At 37.4% G+C, this 25,344-nt stretch overlaps 1 long non-coding RNA gene across 1 annotated transcript; it reads right to left on the bottom strand.

The window, feature by feature from the left end:
- Nucleotides 1-2,589: 2,589 nt before the first annotated feature.
- Nucleotides 2,590-4,132, bottom strand: LOC136204180 (uncharacterized). Its single transcript, XR_010675067.1, has 3 exons — nucleotides 3,836-4,132; nucleotides 3,609-3,738; nucleotides 2,590-3,443 (listed from the first exon to the last, which is right to left on the bottom strand). It is a non-coding gene; the product is annotated as an uncharacterized lncRNA (long non-coding RNA).
- Between the last annotated feature and the right edge of the window lie 21,212 nt (nucleotides 4,133-25,344).

Below are 25,344 nucleotides of genomic sequence, written 5' to 3'. Positions count from 1 at the left end.
TCATCAAAAAGAAGTTGTGGTAGGCCTTTAGTGAAGATGTCCGCCAGTTGTTGTCGAGATGGAACATGGAGGACCCGTACTTCTCCTTTGGCAACCTTTTCCCAAACAAAATGAATATCCATCTCAATGTGTTTGGTACGTTGGTGTTGTACAGGATTATCGGAGAGATAAACTGCACTAACATTGTCACAGTACACTAAGTGGATTTTTGAATAGGACAGAAAAGTTCAAGTAAAAGGTTACGAATCCAGCACGTTTCAAAAACAACATTAGCAACGCCTCGATACTCGGCTTCAGCACTGGAGCGAGAAAGAGTAGGTTGCCATTTGGCATACCATGAAAGTAGATTATCTCCAAGAAAAACACAGTATCCTGAAGTCGATCTCCGAGTGTCAGGACAACCACCCCAATCAGCATCATTATACGAGACCATGGAATCTAGAGAAGAGGCCGTGATAGAGAGCCCGAAGTCCAATGTGCCTTTTACATATCGAAGGATCCGTTTGATAGCGGCCATGTGTGATGTCTTTGGATCATGCATATACAAGCAGACCTGTTGTACAGCATAGCTAATGTTCGGACGTCTGAGAGTCAGATACTGAAGAGCACCAGTGAGGCTTCTATATTCAGAGGGGTCATGATACGCGGAACCAGAAGAGATGCTAAGCTTCGCTTGGTGTCTACAGGAGTTATGTAAATTAGCAATAATTAATACAAGCAATCTTCTAAAAAAATTCAAGATAGAGAATTCCAAGGTAATAACTATACCTCAGTCAATAATGAAAAGTTGACTAAGAAAGATGGTTCACCTCCAGCAGATCGAAGGCAATATAGAAGTCTGATCGGTAGCTTGTTATATCTTACATCTACCATGCCAGATATCATGTTCGCTACAAGCTTATTATCACGTTTTATGCAGAGTACAAACCAAATTCATTTTACAACAGCAAAACGAGTGCTAAGATATATTAAAGGCACTGTGGATTTTGAAATCTGGTACAAACCAATGAAATTTTATCAATTAATTGGTTTTTCACACAGTGATTGGGCAGGTTCAGAAAATGACATGAAAAGTACATCCGGTTACAATTTCAATCTCGGTAGCCGAGTATTTGCATGCATCTCACAGAAGCGAGAAACAGTCGCGCAGTCAACTGCACAAGCTGAATATATTGCAGCATGTTCAGCGGTAAATCAAGAGATATGGCTAAGAAGAATTTTAGCAGATATGGGCGAAATACAACACCAACCGACTACGATTTTTTGTGATAGCAAGTCTGCAATTGCCATTGTTAAAAATCGGGTTCAGCACCGAAAAACGAAACACATCAAGATCAAGTTTCATTTTGTTCGTGAATATGAAAACGAAGGCGAAGTTAATCTGATTCACTGCAGTATTGAAAATCAGATTGCGGATATTTTTACGAAGGCACTTCCGAAAAATAAGTTTGAGTTCCTACGAATTAAACTTGTTATTAATTTAAAAAAAATAGAATGCATAATGACCCGTATGTCATATCCACCATTATAAAAAAAATTAAATAAATAAATAAACAAGTAACCTAATAATGAATAAATGGTATGGAACCAACCATATCACGTGCCACTGCTATATATTAAATGCAAAATACAGACCTTGAGAGTAAAATAATTGATATATAATTTCAATGCTTACCCATTTCTTCATGTAGAATTTTCAGCCTAGAATTTCCATGTACACATTATTTTAGAATTCTATGTTTATACACTTGCATTCACAATTGTAGGCATCATGTTTACACGTATTTAGCAGTCTATGAATTGATGCTAGGTTGTATGAAATTTGAGTAACAAAAAATAATAAGTTTTCAATTCAAGTAATTACATTAAGTTCAATTCCTTTCTTTCCATGTCCAATTTATTCTAGTCATATTATTTATGCTCTGCATTTTTAATTAATTATTTCCGCTAAATTGTCGCAATATCTCCAACAACTAGAGTAAACAAACAAACCATAATAATAGGCATAACCACAATTAAAACATAGTTTATCAAATAGGAGTCAAAGTTCCTTTCTAGTTTTTAATATAAAATAATCTCATTAGAATATGGCTGGACAGTAATTTGTTTTCCAAATCCAACACAAAGGTCTCAAATGCCAGTGGGATCCTCGAATTTTAATCCTACTTCAAACCAGCAGCATTCAGATCACAAGGCATTCGGTACGAACATGTTTATATCAAAACCGTAGCATAAGGAACACAAACATATGTTATACAACTTCTAACAGATTAATAAAACATTAGCCAAGTTGGTGAATGTATATCAAAGTCTAAAGTAACTAGAACAGTTTTTAATATCTCATAAGAATCCGGACTTGCATTGTCATTTGTTGATACTCGAGGATAACCATAAACTGATCAAATTCTATACTGCACTATATAACAATTACCTCATCTAATTCTATAAGTTACTTGTTCCTAACTCTCAATAGAAGAATTAGTCTAATGGAGTATAATATAGCACGCAATAGAAAAAAAATGGAGTGAATTTCAAAGACAAGGTATATTTACTATGCAATTTCACTCCTGGTGTACTCTATAAATACAAGAAGAGTATTCACATTTTAGTCACATCAGTCTCCAACAAAACTTGTAAAAAAACAAAAAATATCCTGGGCTATGGCGCTCTACTACAATATCTCAGTTGGACTCTCCAATCATAATGGGTACACGTCATCCTTCTTCTACCCGGACTTTTTACTTTCCTTACCTTGTACTTGTGCATGAAAAGGCAACAATTTTATACATTTTTAAAGGCCAATTTCGAAAGACACTTGATCTTCTGTGTTGCACCTAAATTTCGAATTTGAAAGAGCTGCCTAAGTTTGAACTAATTGCAGGACATGAGCATTATCATCCAGATAGTACATAGCCTTGATTGGTTTTTGTTCAACAGTGCTTGCAAAGATCTCGGGAGCCGAAGAATATAGCAAATTTGAACCTGTTTTCGATATTCTTTCGAACATGTCTTCTTTGGATCTCCTACAATCCTTTTGTTCATATTAATTCATTAATGTTAGACCTAAGGTATATTGGTGCTTAGGACACAACATCAATAATTTGTAGTGCTTCTTTTCATAATTGGTTTGAAAGGATCCAAGATTGTTTACCCTCTAAACCATCATGGTGGAGGTGGAGTCAATTCTACCAGCAAGATTGTTACATGGACTTGCACCTATCAAATCCAATCACCCAAACGATTGAATCTGTTGCTTTAATCTGTCTTCCTTTAGATCTTAAACATCTTCTAAGTCTACCAAATTCACGGTTTGGGTTGTTTGCTCTCACAAGTGAAGACCGATTTCTGCCCCTCCTATACCTAACAATAGAGACATCAGATTTATGCCTTCTGGGAATAAGTCTTTCGGTACGGACAGATGGACGGTATGCAACCGTATCAACCTGAAACAATTTTTCAATTTAAAAACCTTATGTTAGATTCGAGATCAATAAGAACTTTTAGCTTTATGAATGAAAAAGTCCATGTTTACTTGTGGAGAAAATCTTAGATCAATGTTTGCAAAATCTTAAAGTATAAGAACATATATGCAAATGGGCAAATCTTACCTGGAATGAGTTACCGAGCCATGTCTATCTATGGATCCCATTTATGCCACCTCCCCTTGTGTGGTTCCTAGGAAAACCAAGAATCCTCACATAGATTAGGCAGCCTATCATCAGAATCATAACTGAATACCTAGAGAAGAGGAATAACTATGATTAGTATGGGTTAATAATTGTTCACAGTTTCACCTTGCATAAAATTGAAGAACAAAAGATTCCAAACAACCAACCTTTCACACCTTTATAAGGTTCTTATCTCCATAATGCACACACAAGGTGAGATTGTGCCGCAAAGCAATGAAATTTGTATGAGTTCATGACTATCTCATAAACTAGACTTTTGTTCCAAACCACTGGTTGAGTTTGTAACCCTAATCACCATCAATAGCACCAATGGCATTTACAGGGATAGAGTTGCAGTATTTAACCTAATCGGAATCAATTTCTTTACTGTTGTTCCCCGGGCCAGAAGGAGGAGTGGGTTATCCCATGGCGGAGAATACAAAGTTACATATCTCTCTTTTCTTTCAATACAAACTTTAAGAACCAAATTCAGCTTATGCTTATGTAGCTATATTCTAATTGTGTCGCGTCTTTAATTGGTAATTTGGTAGGATTACACGTCAACTTCTATCTACTTATAAATTTTTTCTTTTTTTAAGAAAAAAAAGAAAATCTAATAATTAATAGTTCGGATCTCTTTAAAAATCCATTTATTAATTTTATTTTAACTATATTAATTTTTATTAACCGTAACTCCTTCGTGTTATAAACTTAGGTTAAATCCTTTAAAAAAAACTTAGGTTAAATTGTGGTATTTATGTTACATAAACTGACTGCCAATAATAGAAAATTGAGGATATTAAAATTATCTTTCTTTTATATTTATTCCCAAAAATCTACAATATCAGTTTTATAAAGCTAAAAGTCTATTCCTAAAGCGAATAAGATTGTCTTCCTTCTAACAATTAAAGTAACACAAGTTGATGAGATTGATTGTCAAATTACTTTATAAACGTTTGAGTTTGTTACTTTTACCAAGCTTATGGATAGGTTTTAAAACCATTTGCTTCTAACAGGTAAGATATTTCAAATATAGTTTTAGGAGTTAATTCAGTTTCAAAGTAAACATTAATTTTAATTGATGTTACAATGTTAATTTTATATATGTTGTTAGTAGAATCACAACAATTAGCTCAACCAATTAAATTGATGTTAGTGAAAAGAACAAAAAAAAAAAAAAAAGTAGAACAACGGATGAGTTATGAATATGGTTTGTCATTAAATTTTTGGCAATTTAATTTAAATTTTCTTAATTAAATTAAAATGTATATAATAAACTATGTAATAATAATGCATGATTTTATCGAAATAAGTTATTTAGCACGGAAAAATCTCCCTAATCTCAACTAAGTTGGCACTAGGAGAGAGAGCAACCGAATATAATTGTCATAATAAGAATATAAAAAATTATCTATTACAATTAAATAATGTTATTTTTTGTTAAAAAAAATAAAGCAAAAAGCAGTTAGTTAAATGATATTGTATGTCCGTGCAACCCGCATGTCTTCAACTAGTTATTATTAAAACAATAGCTTAAGGATTTATTTTAAAAATAATTTGAAAACTTTAACTTCACTTAAAATTTTCTTAAAATTTTATTAATTAAAATGTTCAAAGTTTCACACAATATACTATTTTACTTTTTTAAAAATAAAAATTAAAAGAAAAAACATTAAAACTCCGCAGAATATAATATTTTACTTTTTTTACAATCACAAATATAATATTTTACTTTTATTTACAATAAAAATTAGATTAAAAATCTAAACTAAAAATTAGATTAAAAAATTGAAACTCCATGCATTTCACAGAATATACTGTTTTGCTTTTCCTTTATTGATACTTTGTGTGTCATAGAACCGTTTGAACCAAAATTTTAAGCTGATAGTTGAAGCTCAATAATAAATTGAATATTAATCTCTGACACACCACCATAGCTAATACCTCGCGGACTTGCAGCGTGTATAACACAGGTACATCTTATCATGTGTTTCTAATTCGACGAATTAAACTAAGAAGGCCGGATACCATTTTACAGAATTGAACAAGACACTACGCCAAAACCCCCTACAGACGACGGTTAATAACCGTCGTCCCGCGAGATATAAATCTGTCACAAGGCTCGCTGCCATCTGTTGCACCTTCAGACGACGGTTAGGTTCTGTCATTTGAAGATACTATACATGACATCAGCCTAGTTTCGTACTGTCATATGAATATTGTTATGATGCATCTTTTTATTTATTAACGTCACATTTACTGACATCACATGACATACTAATAATTAAAAATATCAAGTAGCTATATGGAAAATTGACATATTGGTATTCGCGGTGACAGTTTTTATAATAATTTCTGTCGTAGTAACTTGTATCAGATGGCATAAGTCTTAATCAATCATGTCAATAGATTTATTTTAGATGACAGATTCTTTTATTTTAATGTCTTTTTATTGTTGTTTAGATGATATTTTTTTAACCGTAAATGTCACTCCTTGCCTTCTTCTTCGAATGAATCTGGAAATGAACAATAATCAAATGAACAAGAATTTATGTATATCAATGATTTTAATTCTATTGGAGACTAATGCTCATAATCTGTTTACATTTGAACTACACAAATTTCTGAATGTACTAAGGTAAAAAAATAAGCAATATACATCTCCAAATCTGTCAATATGTCAATCTTTCAAGAGGCGTGGTGGTGTTGATTGGAAGCCAAATCCAACTTGATCTGCAGCATATCTAAGTCATCATTTCCTAGAATCCCCAAAGTCTTGATATCTACAAAACCAATTGATGATGCTCATTAATTACGTATCGTATACAGATAGACCTAATTAATCTCGTTTTACCCTTTCTCCATTCTGAGACCCTTCACTTACCCACCCACATTATAAATATGATGCGTTTAACAATTCTCAAGAGTCACCTAGGGCAACCTAACAGTATACTTACTCTAGTTATATCGAGCATGGATAGACTTATAAGGAACCTCTATCGTAATGTTGAGTTTCAGATTGCCCTACTCCGATATAAGGCACCCAGGTGGCTTGTCAATATATATGCAGGTCCTGACTGTCGGTAATGGACTGCCGTGATGAAGGGCCCTCCAAACACCCCTTACGAAGGAGGTGTATTCATAGTCCACATGGACTTCTCTGTCGATTTCCCCTCCACACCGCCAGTTGTAAGAACATGCATAAACTTGTTAACACACATAATTTCAGTTCATATATATGCAAATACACTCATGACATTACTATTGTTCGCAGGTCATATTCAGGATCAAAATTTATCATCCTAATATCGGTCCATTGGGCATATTTCTATGCCCCAGCTACTTGATCGCCCTGCCCATAGTATTGCCACGGTAAGGTGATGCTATAAATCTATGCATTTGGGGTCTACTTTATCTATTCATGTCTGGGGTCTAGTTTATCTACTCATATTTGGGGTCTAATTTAATTTATCTATGCATTTTATAGTTGCTGTGGAATATTTATAGACTGCTAGTAGAGCCCTTCATTGAGGGGTCATTTCCTGGCCGAGAGCGAATTGTTGAACGATACATCAGTAACAGGGCAGGTTATATAGCAACTGCCAGGAGATGGACTGAAGAGCATGCAGGGGATATATGATGTGCAAATAGAAAATAAGGGGGCATTATGATGTGACGTGCGAATAGCGTACAAGGGGGGCGTGATGTGCGAATAGCAAGGAGATTTGGATGCTGGACAACCATTGAGTTGGATGGTGTGGACTACTGGATGGGCATAGAGCCAATCTTGAAGAATAGAATGATTACTGATTACAAATGTACTTGGTAATCAATCTGATCTTCAATGTTGGCTCCATGCCCCTCCAGTATTCGACGCCATTTAACTCTAATGGTTCCCCATTATCCAGATATCCTTGCTTACCATCTGCACATTCTTGAAGAAATGAGATTTGGATGCCAAAGAAACACTGAGCTAGATGGTGTGGACTACTGGATGGGCATAAAGCCATTCTTGAAGAACATAATGATTACTGATTACAAGTCTACTTGGTAATCAATATGATCTTCAATGTTGGCTCCATGCCCCTCCAATATTCTACTCCCTCCATCCAGCTCTAGTGTTTCTTTAGCATCCAAATATCTTTTCTATTCGCGCATCACGCCCCCCCTTGTATGCTATTCGCACGTCACATTATAATGCCCCCCTTGCACGCTATCCTTTTTTGATAGGCAATACAAAGTAAACAACTTATTCAAGTAGACATATATATGTATATTCAAGTGACGCATAACATGCTATAACGTGTAGTCAAATTATTCGTTTATGTCTATTAAATTGAATCAGATCTACTTCCTAACATATGTATATTCAAGTAACACATAACATGCTAAACTGATATGAAACATATGTATATTCCTGAATCAATTCTACTTCCTAAACAGAACATAAAACAAGCCAACATGCTTTATACATAGACACATAACACATAACATGCTAAATTGACATGAAACATATGTCTCATCAGCATAACTCATGTTAAAATAGAAAGGAATCAGGCAAGTTCATCATTTTCAGCTTTAAGAATATGTCTGATCAGCTACCTTCCTAAACAGAATATCAAGTAGACAACTTATTCGTGCATGTTTATTCCTTACTTATTCATAACATTTTCAGCTTTAAGAGTATGCCTAACATGCTATAACAATCTTAATTAGTCATAAACTTGTGTTGTTAGAATCACTATGTACCTGCCTAAAGCCACCACTATGTACCTGCCACTTGGATTGTACAGTTCATGATGAAATTAGCATGGTGATGAAGTGTATGATACTGTCACCACAAGCTTAATCATAAACTTGTGTTGTTAGAATCATACAACTTCATCACCATGTTAAATACTTTTCCATAAGCATAACAAGCAAAGTGACATGATACATAGTAATGGAGATTTAAGTTGACCATATGACTATGCTTCACAAACCATATGTTGTAGGCATGAACATTATTTCACTCAATTAACATTCATAGCATAAGAGTATAGCCAATCACAACAATATCATACATGTAACTAATCAGTTACATGCCCAAATGAATATTCGTACACATACTCAATCAGTCTAGCTTCCTAAACAGAACATCGAACAACCATGTTTCATAGAATTACACATATCAATCACTTCTAGTAGTATAACTCATAGGTCTAAGAGTATTGTCAATCACAAAGAACATTCAAAGCTTTAGAGTATACGTAATCAGCACTACAAGAAAACTGAGTATTAGTAAGCAAAATTTAATAAGGGTGTAAAATACACTTATTAAAATTATATTTTTTTTGAATAAGGATTGGGACGATATTAGGAAAAACCGTCGGACATCCCAGCCAGGCTGGCACCCCCTAGAGCCTCCCTAATAAAACTCGAATATATTAAAAAATTGAAAAAATTACAAGAGACGAGAGTCAAAAGTGTCTAAAATGAGCAATGTTACACAAATCATCAAAGATAAAAGGGTGGCAAAATGCAAGAGCCGAGTGCCACCAAGTCAAACGCTGAGCAGTGACCCCAAAACGGGCGAGAGAGTCTGCAGCACGGTTTCCTTCTCGTTAAATATGAGTTATCACCACTTCCATATGAGAACACAAATCCAAACAACGCAGCCAGTCTTGACGTATCAGCCAGGGGACTCGGTCTGAGCGGCTTCGCAATAGCTGCACAGCCAGTGAAGAATCACATTCGACCCACAGACGGTGCCATTGCTTTTCCCAAGCCATTTCAACAGCAAAAATTACCGCCTTGATCTCTGCAATGTGCGCGAAGCTGTCTGCAATTGGAAAAGCGAATGAGCCACAAGCATTGCCTCTGTTAAAGCGGTAGATTTTGCCCGCTCCCGCATATTAACATTATATTATTCATATATATAATAAGGATAAATTCTATCACTATTTATTAATAAGCAAAATACTTTTTTTTATAAATTTTACCAAAATTTTCCCTTATTAATTCACTCAAAATTAAAATATTTTTATTTTTATTTTCTTAATTAAATTAAACCTTTTAAGAATTGTATTAGAAAAAGTTAAACACTTATTAATTATAATAGTAACAAATAAATCCCTTATTAAAAAGTTTTGATAGAAAAAATAAAATCCCTTAATAATTATAATAGATAATATAATTATTTCTAAATGGTAATTGTAACAAATAAATCCATTATTAAAAAAAATTTGATAGCAAATAAAACTCTACTAAGAGATAAATCACTTACTAAAACGCTCTCCAAATTTCACCCTCCCCAAATTGATAGTAAATAAAACTCTATTTTGGTTTTACCGCCCTCCCCAAATTTCGCTTCCCCCCTAAACGCTCCAAAATTTCAGACTAAAATTCCAAATTGAAATCGTTCCCTCTAAATTAGCCGCCATCTACTCTCAATCCCTAATTCTTCTGGTAGTCCATCCCTTATTCACCCTCGATGCAGATGAATCATTCTACTGGTCTCTCTCTATGCCCTTTGTTCTCAATCCCTAATTCATATGGGCGAGCTGCTCTCAATCCCTACTTAACCTACGCGAGCTGGTCTGAACATGGAGGTAGGGCTATGTTCTTCACCATCTCATCTCACCTCGCATATGTTTGGTTGTTCTATATTATCTTTCACTCTAAGGGTCTTGGTGAAAACGGTGTCGAGTCTGGTAGTTAGGTTTCAAAGTTCTCCAAAGTAAGTTTCCCAGTCTCTCTGCATAATAGAAATCACATTTATCCTTCAGTCATGGTTGGTTATTGCTCCCTTATAGAGTTTTTATTCTTTTTAGAGTGTCATATTCTGAAATGTTTTTCATTACTGAACAGGTTTCAGAAGCAACTTTCCAGGCTAGAAAGAAGTCTACTAGTTCTTTTGGAGTAGTGACTGAGGCGAAATGTCGACGAGAACAACATTTGAGAGTGCCATTAAGGTATTATTCTATACATATTGGAGTTATGTTGATTGTGCTACTTCGCTATATAGGGACAACAATGTTAGATAATGTGTTAAGGTCTTGGTAGCCTTCAATTGTGCTTTAGTTATTAACCTTATCCATGTGCTAATTCATGGTAAAAGCCAGAGAGGTCTTTATGTCTTGCTTGATGGTTCAGAGTCTTGTTCTCTGTTATGTTCGCTTCTATTGTGCTCAATTCATCTTTAAATGTTTTATTGTGCTCTATTATATTCGTTAAAATCGTTTTAGCTATTGACCTTACTACTTTGATGATTTCTGTTTCGTCTCTAAAGAAGCTGTCTTTATCAAACCTAACTTAAGAACATGCTCAAACAACTTATGCTTTATCCTGCTTTACCCGTTATTACTTACTCCTGGCTTCAATAACCATAGCAAAATAAGCCTTATCAGTACATTTGCCTAAGTGATGCGCGTTTTACGTATACGTGCACGTGAAGGCAAGTGTACCTTAGTCGTGTATCAAGTAATAAAGTGAAAGTAGAGTATCATTCCAACGAGGATGGTGATTATAAGTACTAATCTTTTTGCTTACTATCTATTATTTAAACAATCAAAAGGTAGAGTTTGTAGGACAACCAAGTTAAGACTTTAATTAAAAAGTGAGATGAAAATTGTACAAAATTAGATAAGAGAATACTTATAATGAAAGAAACTAAGGCTTCTAGCTTCACTTAACCTCTTTGCTTGGTAATAATACTTAACCTCTTTTAAGTTGTTTTATCCTTTTTAAGATGGCGATTCTTTCTCATTAATTAAAAGTTCTCGAGATTGGTTCTAAACTCTCGACTAATTACTTTCCCTTGGTCCGGCTCAAGTAATTAATCAAGAGAAGTATTGATTTTTATTAATCTAAACCTTTTTAACCTACTTTACCTTGGTCTGGCTAAAGTGATTACTTAAGATTCAAGAAAAACCGCTCGAGTAATTAGTTCTAAACTTTCGATTAATTACTTTCCCTTGGTCCGGCTCAAGTAATTAATCCAAAGAAGCATTAAGTTTTCTTAGTTCCAAACCTTCGATTTATTACTTTCCCTTGGTCCGGCTCAAGTAATAAATCTAAGATTTGCAATAAGATTCATGAAAAAACCTTGGAAAGCCAATAAGCCACACTAAATGTTCATTAGGTCCAACTTATGAATTTGGATTAATCAATTTAATCACGGTCAATATAAACGATTAATTATATTCAAGTAGAGAGTTGGCCCATCTCCTACAACCATTAAGAATCATAAGTTAGTTCTTAAAAATGATAAACACAACTTAAATAGGTTAAACGTAATTACCACATAATTAAGGTTAAGATCCGCTTTTAGCCTTAGTTAAGGAGATTTTAGCCCATGGTTAAATTAAAACACACCTTAAAAAGATAGATAATAGAGTTCATAGTAATAAAAGAGATTAAAATTTAGAAGAAACCGTAATGACGATTGTCGAATGAACTTATTCGATAACTTAAAACTTACTTTTATTGAATGAACTCTTGCACAAACAACAACTTGAGCACAATAACAACAATTATAACAACACAAACAACTGATTTTTGAAGAGAAAAATCAGCAAAGTAACATTATAGAGGGAGAAGTTAATCTTGGTTCCTTGTAAGGTTGCAAGTATAGTTCGAAGGGGGGGTTAGGAACTATTTAAACTTTTTGGTTTTTAGGGCAGACTTCTTTTTCTAAGGAAAAAGGTTTTAACAGCGGCGCTGAGTAAACAGCAAGATACTGGCTTAGTCAACTAGTGACTAGGTCAGTTTCTTAGCTTGAGTCAGGAGATAGCACTTAGAGTCTATTCCTGAGCTCAGACGTTTAACACGCACAACTCAACTTGACCTCTTTACTTGGTCAGTTTTTGGTTATTTTAAGCAAGCAATATAAATAAGGAGTTAAAGGTAAGAAATACTTTACTCAGCAGATTTATCCAGGTTCCGCTTCTTCTAAGCCTACGTCCTGTCCCCGGAACACGTTCCGAGATTTCGAATCCTCTACTGAGCTCTTTAAAGGTAGAGCCTCAAACCTTTTACAATCTTAGCAACTGAGTATAACAAGAGTACCTTCCTCTATACCTCCACTCAATCCTAATCTCTCGCTGAGTACTATAACCGAGTACTCAGCCTCTCCTTTCTATCTTCTAGAAATGATAAGTGTTTGTCCTATACAAAGATTTGCTAAGACACTTTAGACGATTGAAATAATCACTCTAGACTTTTACACAGATATAAGAATTATAGTGTAAGATTTGCTTTGCTTCTTTGCTTGCAGAACTTGTGTAGAAATTTGGTCAGCGTAATGGCTTGATCAAGTTCTGTGTTGAATGAAGCTTCTGATGGCACTATTTATAGAGACGTCTGGGCATCGGTCATTTCGAATTTCGAAATAACCGTTGGAGGGAAACGACTACCTGTCGTTGTCATCCTGACTTGCTCAGAGCTCTCGGCCAATCAGAATTGTGTATCTTCTGTCCTCGGTCAGCTCAGCAGACTGTCTCTCCTTTTATGGTAAAGTCAACTGGACAGCATACTGTGTCGTCTGAACTTTACCCAAAGTAGAAATACTTTGTCTGGAGGTTTTCATTAGCCAGTTGCTGTATTGTACGCTTTGTCGAGACTACTCAGCATCTTCATCTTAAAGTTGTTCCCAAAGGTCTTTTAGATCCTTCTCTTGCTGAGTTGCGTTTTGTCCAAAGCAACAACGTTTTAACAAACGCGGGCTGAGTTGTACTGAGTTGTTTGACTTGGGCCTTGACTTCCGTATTGGGCTTGGGCCTTTTAATTCTTATGTCTTATAAACAGTTTTAACTCAACATTGAACAAACACATTAGTATAATAAATCAAAGCATTTAAACTTAGTGTGTTTAGAATATGTATTTCAATTGTACTTAAACAATTTTGTCAAATCAAAATTATGTGGAAAGGTGTTTCAACAAACTCCCCCATTTTGATGTTGGCAAAACTATTCAGCGAAGAACTCAGTATTGAGCTCCCCCATGATAGTTGACCTATTTCAACTTAGCAAACTCCCCCGTAAGGGTTGAGCTACTGACTTAGTTTTACTCTAAACATTTAAAGGTTTAATTCGAGTAAGTCTAAGGTCGGTTTTTCAGATATAGGTCAGCTTATTAAACATATTCTATTTACTCAGTATTAAGCGGAAGGTATAATCATATAGAGTGTGCTGAGTAATTTGTTGTTCAATGAGTTCTTAACAGACAATGTTTTATAAGCACATAAGTCAATGTCAAACATCTTATCAGCATTTGATTCAGTCAATAAGATTTATAAGTATAAAACATAGCTGATTTAATTGAAGATACGTAATGACTCAGTACACAGTAACATATATTAACATATATCATAACTCAGGAATAAGAATAAAAGATGCAGATATGATATATTGATAGTAGTCAGTGTTTACACAACAAAACTTATAGATAAGGCATATAGATTTCATCTGACTTAGTCTATACTGAGCTAGCCTATCTATTTCTTTTTCTTGTGTTGCGACTGACTTCGCTCATGCTGAGCTCTAGCTGCTTGTTCTTTCTCCCCCGTTTTGTCAGCATCAGGAGGAGGAAGTCTGAAGGCATCAGTTAAGGCAGCTCGAGTCAGTTCTTGGGACAGCTCCTTAAGTTTCTCAGCGCTTTCATTGACGCCGTCAAAAATTGCAACTCCATCAGTTGATACCTCTTCGGGTATGTTGAGTTCAACAGCACTGAGCATATTGACGCTAAACGCTTGAGCTTTTCCTTGCCAGATGAGAGCTTCAGTAAGACCAGCAAAGATTTGGTGAAAGGTCTTTAAGAGGGCTGTGTCGTAATACTGACGTTGAATATTGTTATGACGAATGTGGTTGAAGGTTTGTTGTATGATAGACTGCATCTCATTCTGTTTCATTGCGTCAGTATCCATCTCTTGCTTATTCAGATTTAGCAAGCGAATAGCCTCACTAATTTGCTCTACTGAGCACTGATTGTAAGAAACCATTTGCTCGTTGGTCTTGAGTTGCTCAGTGTGAAGCTGAGCAAAGAGCATCTTGACTTCAGATGAAGTGGCATGGTCGGGGTTCACAGCTGACAAGTTCTGGATTTGTTGTTGTAAGGAGGTCAAGTACTGCACGGTTGTCAGCTGGATCTCAGCCAGCTTGGCGATTGAATCTTGTTTGGCTTGCTGTGCTTGAAAAGAAATGATGAGATTCAGCAAGTCCTTGAGTCCCTTAACTTCGTTGAGAAGCTGAGTGACCTGGGAGAGCTGAGTAGTCTCAATAGATGAAGACCCAGCAGCAGGAGGGGTGGACTGTTGAAGGTCTCTGATCAACGCTTGCACTGAGTCAATGATCTTTTTGCCGGACTCAGTGGCATTCAAATAGCTTTGAGAGCCTTCAGGGACATCAGTGTGACCGGAAGGAAGAGGAGTGAAAGGAGTGACCTGGTTAGTGACTGGAATAGCATTTTCAATCTGCTCTTGAGTTTTAGGTATAGTTGATTGATCGGCAGAGAGTTGAGTTGGAGAAGTGGTAATCCGAATACTGTCTGTGCTGACGGCAGAAGTGTGTGTAGTCAGCACCATGCTTAAAGAAATAGCATTCACAGTAATCGGCTCAACCTGACTGGTTGAGGTGGCGGAAGCATTTTGGTCGGTATGTTCCTGTTGAGAAGAAACAGAGGCTTGCTTTTCTAAGGACGCTGAAGCAGTAGAGGGTTGTTGGCGTTTGAAAAATGTCAGCTTGACTGTAGAGGGGTCCTTAGTTGTCTTTGAGATGACAAAGTCAGGAAGAGTTGGTGGTGGCACAAAATCTTCACTGACAGGCTTCTCACTGGCCTTAACCAACTTTCTTCTTCTACGAGGTGGAGTGACAGTTTGACTAGGATCTCCTGAGTGAGAAGGAGAAGATTCGTGTTGCTCATCATGAGGCTGGTCAGCTTGTTCTTGGACTGGATCAACATTGTGTTGATCAAGTACTTGCTCATCTCCAGCAGCAAACCCAGCATTGGCCTGCTCAGTCTCATGTTCACTGGCTGTCTCTTCAGAGTCCTCAGCGTTATCCTGACCGCTGGCCTCTTCTTCTTCTTCTTCGGTACTATCACCATCAAGTTCTTCCTCAACTTGTGAGATGAAGTGATTATCCAGTTGTACCTCATGTTCTTCAGACTCAGCTACACTACCTTGACATTGGGTGAAGTGAGAGTCACCCGGTACTACAAAGTCTGTAGGTATGGCGTTGAGGGGAGTTAGTGTAGAAGTTTTCTGCTTCTTTTGAGGTTGCTCAGCAGTTTCCTCAGTTCCAGGCTCACCTTGCCTGCTTCGTTTCTCAGCTGACTTACCAGCTGACTTCTGTCTTTTTGCTGGAGACTCAACATTTTTGGAAGGAGTCTCAACAGTTTTTCTTTTGCGGGAAGCTGGGGCCTTAGTCCTTCGCCCTTTCTTTCGTTCAGCAGTTCCCTCAGCTTGTCCAGCAGCAGCAGCAGCTTTACCTTTCTTCAAAGGCTGTCCAAATTTTAATGCTCTCAGCGAGGCAGCTGTTATCTCAGATCCTCGATTCTTCTCCTCACCTTCAAGATCAACTTTATGGTCAATGAGGATTCTAGTGATGATTGATCCTAGCCTCAGCATACCAGAGCTGCGTAGGAAGCCAGCGACAAGAAAGACTGGCATATTGATCGGTGTGTACGTCAGCATATGCCATATAAAGCATTGCTCGAAGTTTGTTGCTGATGTAGTGCAGTTGATCTTCGGGTAGATGAAGTAGGTCAGCAAGTAATGAGCCATCTTCTGGTGCTGACCCATGGATAAAGCGGAGACTTCTCCTGAGTGGCCCTCAGGTTTGCAGAAGTTGTATGCATACCCAGTGCCATCCTGATCTCCAGATCTTCTCAGCCTTGCTCCCTCAGTTTTTAATTTGAGAAGATTTCCTAAGTAGAGAGGGTTGATGAAGATGGTTTTCTGTTTCACTACTGTACACAGATAGTCAGTGTTGTCATTTGCAACGCGGAGGTTGTGGTAAAACTCCCTTACCAGGTCAGGGTAGGTGTCATCCCTAACCGAAAACAGCTCCGTCCAGCCATTTTGTGAAATTCACTTGCAGAAGGGTTGTTCGTTTTGTACGAAGTTTTCTGATACCCATCTTGAGGGCTCAACTTTCCATTCTCGGACGTTCTTAAAAACCTTGGAGTAGGTCCTGACTTTTACAGGCTTTCCCTGACCAGAGGTTTGGCCAGCTTGTCCTTTGCTCGGCGAGGTTACTTTGGTAGGTTCCGGCACAGAGGTTTGCCTGGAAGTGTCATCGGAGCTGGGCTTAGAGTGGCCAGCACCGGAGATGTTGTAGGAAACCTTAGTCATTGTTGAGGATGGGAAAGCTTAGAGGGATTTTTAGAGAGAAAGAATTTCTTTGCCAGAGTATTCGATAAGCGTAAAGAATAAAAATGGGAAATTACCCATTATTTATAGAGGTGAGAAATGGATCTTATCGAATCCATGTGTCAGTTTTGCCTCGGGATTGTGAACCGACAATAATCCTAGCATTTATGACACATTCGGCGCGTATGTCATCCTAGGTGGCTATACGCGTGTTTTGCAATGATTCTAACGAATATAACACTCAGCGTTTGGAATACTAATCGTTTGATATTCTGAGTGGTCAGTATTGCATAATGGGATGATTTCTAAGTTTAAGTTTAAACTAGCTTACTCAGTGTGCAAGTTTACTCAGTATTTGCTGTTTAAATGAGTACACAGCAAAAACAATCATTCAGCATAGTAATTCACTCAGCATGCATATTCATTTAGTTCAGGAATTTACTGAAGAGGATTAAACATACCAATAGCTTCTCTCAGTATGCTGAACTGCTCACGAGCCAGTGGCTTCGTGAAGATATCCGCAAGCTGTTCGTCCATTGGGACAAAGGTCAGCTTGATCTCACCTTTGAGTACATGGTCTCTAATGAAGTGATGTCTGATGCTGACATGCTTCATTCTGCTGTGTTGAATTGGGTTCTTTGAAAGATCAATTGCACTTTTGTTGTCACATTTGACTTCAATTGTCTTTGTTTGAACACCATAGTCTTCGAGCTGTTGCTTAATCCATAGGACTTGAGCAACACAATGACCAGCAGCAATGTACTCAGCTTCAGTGGTGGACAAGGCTACTGACGCCTGCTTTTTGCTGAACCAGGATACAAGACAGCTTCCTAAGAAGTGACATCCTCCAGAGGTGCTTTTACGTTCCAGCTTATCCCGTCCATAGTTAGCGTCAGTGTATCCAATAAGTGTGAAATCGTGAGTATTGGGATACCATAAACCTGCGTTCACTGAGCTTTGCAAATATCTAAGGATTCTTTTTACAGCAATGTAATGAGATTCCTTAGGGTAGATTGATATCTAGCACAGTAGCATACTGAAAACTGAATGTACGGTCTACTGGCTATTAAGTAAAGTAGAGAGCCTATCATACCTCGATATAATTTGCTGTCTACTGACTTACCATTCTCGTCAGTGCAGAGGACAGTGTCAGTGCCCATAGGAGTGGATATTGGCTTGCAATTCTCCAAGTCATATTTCTTTAATATCTCCTTGGCATATTTGGCTTGACTGATGAAGATGCCATTCTTTCCTTGTTTAATTTGAAGACCGAGGAAGAAGTTGAGTTCTCCCATCATAGACATTTCAAACTCAGTCTGCATTTGTTTGCTAAACTCCTTGCACATTGATTCTTTAGTTGCACCAAATATTATATCATCAACATAAATTTGGGCCAGCAGGGTATCTTTACCCTTTCTCTTAATGAATAAGGTTGTATCAGCTTTACCCCTGACGTAATTTCTAGTCAGCAGGAAACTGGTCAGCCTCTCATACCAAGCACGTGGTGCTTGCTTGAGGCCGTACAGAGCCTTTTTGAGTTTATAAACGTGGTTAGGGAATTTATGATCCTCAAAACCTGGAGGTTGATTAACATAAACCTCCTCGTTTATAACTCCATTAAGAAATGCACTTTTGACATCCATTTGGAATAATTTAAAGTTCATGTAAGATGCATATGCATATAGAATCCTAATTGCCTCTAGCCTTGCCACTGGGGCAAAGGTCTCACCGTAGTCAATACCTTCTTGCTGACTGTAGCCCTGAGCTACAAGCCTTGCTTTGTTCTTGACTACATTTCCTTGTTCATCCATCTTGTTCCTGAAGACCCATCTTGTTCCAATGGTCTTTTGACTCTTTGGATGAGGCACTAGCTCCCATACATCGTTTCTTCTGAATTGATCGAGCTCCTCTTGCATTGCGTTCATCCAGAATTCATCGTACTCAGCTTCAGCGAAATTCTTCGGTTCTTGAACTGAGACGAAAGCAACATTGCTGAGGTACTTCCTGAGTTGATTCCTCATCATCAGGGTATTCCCAGCAGAATCAAGGATTGCACTTTCTGAGTGCCCTCGTGGGATCCTTATCTCTTTAGGTAGATTCATGTCTTGTGCTGTCTGTGTTTCAACAATCTCTGCAGAAGTAGATGGGTCAGTAAAAGTAATCTTAGGTTCACTCTTACTCTTGGTCTGCCTTTTCGTGAATGACTCAGTAGCTGGATCTTGGTCAGCGGTTACTGAGTGTGGATCATCTTCGGTCAGTGGCTGGTATCTACCTGCAGGGTTAGTTTCGTCGAACTCTACATGTACTGACTCTTCTAAAACTTGAGTTCGCTTATTAAAAACTCTGTATGCTTTGCTGGTTGTTGAGTAGCCCAAAAAGATAGCATCATCAGCTTTTGAATCAAACTTTGCTAAGCTATCTTTGGTATTTAAAATAAAACATCTACAGCCAAAGGCACAAAAGTATCCAATATTGGGCTTTCGTCCTTTCCAAAGTTCATAGGGGGTTTTCTTTAATATAGGTCTAACTAGAGCCCTATTAAGAATATAGCATGCTGTGTTAACAGCCTCTCCCCAAAAATACTTTGGAAGCCTATGCTCATCCAGCATTGTCCTGGCTATTTCAACCAGAGTTCTGTTCTTCCTTTCTATAACCCCATTTTGCTGAGGTGTTCTAGGAGCAGAAAAATTATGGTCAATGCCGCTGGCTTCACAGAATTCAACAAACTTTTGGTTTTTGAATTCTCCACCATTATCACTACGAATGTGAGCTAATTTTAGGTCTTTTTCATTTTCAATTTTTCTAACCAAATTTGAAAATGTCTCAAAGGTTTCATCCTTGCTGGTCAGCAAGATGACCCACGTATACCGAGAGAAGTCATCTACAATGACCAAGGAAAATCTTCTTCCACCCAGACTCAGCGGCTGGACTGGACCAAAGAGATCCAAGTGTAGTAACTCTAACGGACGCTTAGTTGAGACAATATTTTTGCTGTGAAAAGATTGTTTGGTTTGTTTTCCAGCTTGGCAAGCGTGGCATAATTGATCTTTTTCAAATTTAAGTTCGGGCAGACCCTCAACTAATTGCTTTCTTGCTAATTTGGCCAGGAGGTCCATGCTTACATGACCAAGTCTCCTGTGCCATAGCCAGGAATTTTCTTCCTTTGATACTAAGCACACAGTTTTTGAAAACTTTTTCTCTAAGTCTAGCATAAAGACATTATCTATGCGAGGGGCAGTTAAGATTAACTCATTTGTTTTACCCTCGTATATTTTACATCCAGTAGCATCAAATATAACTTTTCTCCCATTGTCACATAGCTGAGCTACGCTGAGTAAGTTATATTTGAGTCCGCTGACTAGGGAGACAGATTCAATAGTAGGATTACCTCCGATGGTTCCTGACCCTACTATCTTACCCTTCTTATTGTCTCCAAAACTTACGCTCCCTCCTCGTTTACGCTCAAACGTGATGAACTGAGTTTCATCACCCGTCATATGCCTTGAGCATGCACTGTCAATATACCACATCTTTGACTTCTCAGCACATCTCAGGCTTACCTGCATTGTAACTAGTTACTTTTAGGTACCCAATTCTTTTTGGGTCCTTGCTTGTTAGGTGCAACAGGTAAAGCATCATATTTTATTTTATGGCGGCATACATGGACAGTATGGCCATTCTTTCCACAGAAGTCACAACTGACCTTCTGTTTAGGATGTTTCACTGACTTGTCAGCACCCCAGTGCTGAGCGTGCCAGCACACCTTAGTGGTGTGTCCTTTCTTCCCACAAAAGTCACACTGGACTTTTCGCTGGGGATTCCATCTCTACTTAGTACCTTGGTATTGAGTTCTCAGAGGAATGTTTCTTTTATTTGGAACCTTTAGTTGGTTCTAGATAGTTGTGACGTCCTTTCTCAGTTTCAATGAAACTGATTAGACTTCAGAGACAGACTCATGTATGATTTTCATATTATCATGCAGAGTTGAATTGTCCTGAAGAAGGAATCTGAGGTCACTCAGTTTGATCTCTTCCACTTCGTCACAGCGCCTGCTGAGTGCTCTAACTTTCTTATTACACTTCTTGACAAGTGTGTAGAGATCACTCAGGGCATTAACCATATCGTTTCTGAGCTGGGGAAGAGTAATTATCTCATTTGATTGCTCCTCGTCATCTGATGCGACGGATAGGTCAGCATGCTCAGAGAGGCATGGCTCAGCAAGTTCGTCAGCCATGAAGCATATCTTCGCTGACTCGGTGGCCTCAGTTTCTATGGATGAAGACTCATCACTGTCACTCCATGTAGCCACCATTGCCTTTTTGCCACTCTTCTTGTCTTTCCTCAGTGTGGGGCAGCTTGACTTAATATGGCCGGTTTGATGGCACTCAAAGCATGTAATGGGTTTTGAGCTGTCCTTTTTGTATTTGCTGTCACTTGAGTCAGCTTTATACTTATCAAACTTTCTGTAAGGCTTCTTAGAGTATTTGTCATTTTTCCTGAATAGCCTTTTCATCTTCCTTGTGAACATAGCCATCTCCTCATCATCAGTTGAGCTCCCGTCAGTGGAGTCAGCTTTCATGACAAGGGATTTCTGCTTCTTGTCTTCAGATTTTTCCTTCACCTCGAAGTTCTTCATAGATATCTCATGGGTCAGCAATGAACCGATGAGTTCGTCATATTTGTAGGTGGTTAAATCATGAGCTTCCTCAACTGCTGTCTTCTTTGCTTGCCAATCTTTAGGAAGACTCTTGAGTATCTTTTTGACTTGTTCTTCCTCAGTGAAGATTTTTCCAAGTCTCTTGAGCTCATTAATGATGTTGGTGAACCTTGCATTCATGTCTGAAATGCCCTCATCATTGTTCATCTCGAACAGCTCGTACAGTCTCATCTGCTGATTCACCTTGGACTCCTTTACTTTATTTGTTCCCTCGTAGGTGACTTCCAGCTTTTTCCAGATCTCTTGTGCCGACTCACAATCTGAGATTTTATTATATTCTGCATCATCGAGCGCACAGTGAAGCATATTGATAGCCGAAGCATGGTTTTGGAGCTTCTTAAGATCATCCTCTGTCCATTTGGCCTCAGCTTTTACAACTGTTTGGCCAGCCACAACTTCGACAGGTACAAATGGGCCTTGGACTATAGATAGCCAGACACTCATGTTTGTAGCCTGAATGAAATTTTTCATCCTATTCTTCCAGAAGGTATAGTTTGACCCGAAGAATAGGGGAGGCCTAATAATGGACAGCCCCTCAGGCAATATCTGAGTTGTTTGGTTTCCAGGGAGAAACCGAGTGCTGTTTTCGCCCATGGTAGGGATCAGCTCAAGGTTGTTAGACCTTTTACAGTGAGCTTTTAATCTCTGATACCACTTGTTGGTCCCTTGTAAGGTTGCAAGTATAGTTCCAAGGGGGGGTTAGGAACTATTTAAACTTTTTGGTTTTTAGGGCAGACTTCTTTTTCTAAGGAAAAAGGTTTTAACAGCGGCGCTGAGTAAACAGCAATATACTGGCTTAGTCAACTGGTGACTAGGTCAGTTTCTTAGCTTGAGTCAGGAGATAGCACTTAGAGTCTATTCCTGAGCTCAGACGTTTAACGCGCACAACTCAACTTGACCTCTTTACTTGGTCAGTTTTTGGTTATTTTAAGCAAGCAATATAAATAAGGAGTTAAAGGTAAGAAATACTTTACTCAGCAGATTTATCCAGGTTCGGCTTCTTCTAAGCCTACGTCCTGTCCCCGGAACACGTTCCGAGATTTCGAATCCTCTACTGAGCTCTTTAAAGGTAGAGCCTCAAACCTTTTGCAATCTTAGCAACTGAGTATAACAAGAGTACCTTCCTCTATACCTCTACTCAATCCTAATCTCTCGCTGAGTACTATAACCGAGTACTCAGCCTCTGCTTTATATCTTCTAGAAATGATAAGTGTTTGTCCTATACAAAGATTTGCTAAGACACTTTAGACGATTGAAATAATCACTCTAGACTTTTACACAGATATAAGAATTGTAGTGTAAGATTTGCTTTGCTTCTTTGCTTGCAGAACTTGTGTAGAAATTTGGTCAGCGTAATAGCTTGATCAAGTTCTGTGTTGAATGAAGCTTCTGATGGCACTATTTATAGAGACGTCTGGGCATCGGTCATTTCGAATTTTGAAATAACCGTTGGAGGGAAACGGCTACCTGTCGTTGTCATCCTGACTTGCTCAGAGCTCTCGGCTAATCAGAATTGTGTATCTTCTGTCCTCGGTCAGCTCAGCAGACTGTCTCTCCTTTTATGGTAAAGTCAACTGGACAGCATACTGTGTCGTCTGAACTTTACCCAAAGTAGAAATACTTTGTCTGGAGGTTTTCATTAGCCAGCTGCTGTCTTGTATGCTTTGTCGAGACTACTCAGCAGCTTCATCTTGAAGTTGTTCCCAAACGTCTTCTAGATCCTTCTCTTGCTGAGTTGCGTTTTGTTCAAAGCGACAACGTTTTAACAAACGCGGGCCGAGTTGTACTGAGTTGTTTGACTTGGGCCTTGACTTCCGTATTGGGCTTGGGCCTTTTAATTCTTGTGTCTTATAAATAGTTTTAACTCAACATTGAACAAACACATTAGTATAATAAATCAAAGCATTTAAACTTAGTGTGTTTAGAATATGTATTTCAATTATACTTAAACAATTTTGTCAAATCAAAATTATGTGTAAAGGTGTTTCAACAGTTAAGCCTAAGCTTGGTGTGTCTTCAAATGGCACCCAAGGCCTCCTTTTATAGTAAACTGGCACACATAATTCCAAAGACCAAGTCATCCTTATGGCCTCCCGCTCCTTATCATCTGAATTTAGCATTTAAGAGAGCACGGTGGAAGATTTTAATAATTTAGGAGTTGAAATGTGTAAAGGTGTGAAAGGAATTTTAGGCTTCAACATATTCATCAACTTTGGATAATTTTCTGGGCCTGATGCACTTCGAATTTGGAGATGATTATTATTAGTCATTTGTTCATCTTTCTCTTAGCTTTCCAACGCATTTTTAATCGCCTCAATCCGAGTCCGTATGAGGGAGATAAGTTGAAAATACGAAAATGTATCAAATCTGTCCTAGTGTGAACAATTGGACTTTATTTTACAGCATCTATCCGCGACGAAGTGCACGCTGGATGTCACTAAAACTCCTTTTTCTGGTCCCTTTTACTCCCGATTTACCACTTTAAGCCCCGGCTTGGTTATTTGTGCCGAAAACACACAAATTGGCTTAGATATATAAAATGAAGAAAACATACAAAAACCATTATTAAAATTTACTAAAATGATACAAAATAACTAGTAATTAAATACTAAAAATGCTATAAATTACGACAATAACAACACCCCCAAACTTAAGCTTTGCTTGTCCTCAAACAAAGAAAAGCTGAAAACGAAATTTATCGTCGAAAAAGTTAACGTAAATATAGGAATTATTTTAATCGAAAATGAGCAAAAATTCTATATTCAAATCTCGGACTATTTCTTTGGATAAAATGATTTGTTTTTACACCCTTATTCTCGAAACAGACATTTTTCATTGTGTTGAATAAAATTGAACCAATGTAAATACCTCACATGGAAGTGTCTCTTACGCTCAAGTGTTTAGGGCATTAAATTTCGCTCAAATCCGATAAAAACACTAACTATTAAAAATTTGCATGGTCATCCAAATCTTTACCAAACGCGACCAACTATAAACACGATCAAAAGATCTTTAACGAGTTGTAACGTTGGTTGAAGGTAAAGGTATAGAGAAGAGGAGATTTGTGGGTAAATAAATTCACGGGTAATTATTTGATAGATTCTCAAGAGAGATTTTGTCTTTCGGAAATTCAAAATTTTTGTAACGGAAATCTCTCTTTTATTTTTATTTATATATATATGATACTATATATTTTTATTTTTATTTATATATATATATATATTTAACTTTATATATATATATATATATATATAAATATCAATATGAATTTTATTTATATGTATATATATAGAGAAAGTATGAAATATACGAAAATAGAGAGGTATAACCGTTATATATCGGTAGAAGTGTTTTTTTGAATTTCGTATTTATTGTGAATCATCATCTCAAGCATATTGGTTACTAATTACCCGTAAATTTAGGGGGAACAAAAATGGTATTTATGAAGGGAATGCGGCTTGTAATGTGGTGAAATGAATGAAATGTTTAGGCTCAAAGGGGTGAACAACGGAGAATGTGTTTAAGGTGGGCTATCATTTCGAGTTTGAAATGTGGGGGTAAAACAAGAAATGCCTTAATCATGTCGTGTTTTGAGCTAGACGAGTGAGGTT

This window comes from Euphorbia lathyris, chromosome 8 (genome assembly GCF_963576675.1).
Source record: "Euphorbia lathyris chromosome 8, ddEupLath1.1, whole genome shotgun sequence".
In the NCBI taxonomy this organism is placed as follows: domain Eukaryota; kingdom Viridiplantae; phylum Streptophyta; class Magnoliopsida; order Malpighiales; family Euphorbiaceae; genus Euphorbia; species Euphorbia lathyris.
The sequence above is the reverse complement of the archived record's forward strand: the minus strand, read 5'-3'. Positions and strand labels throughout refer to the sequence as shown.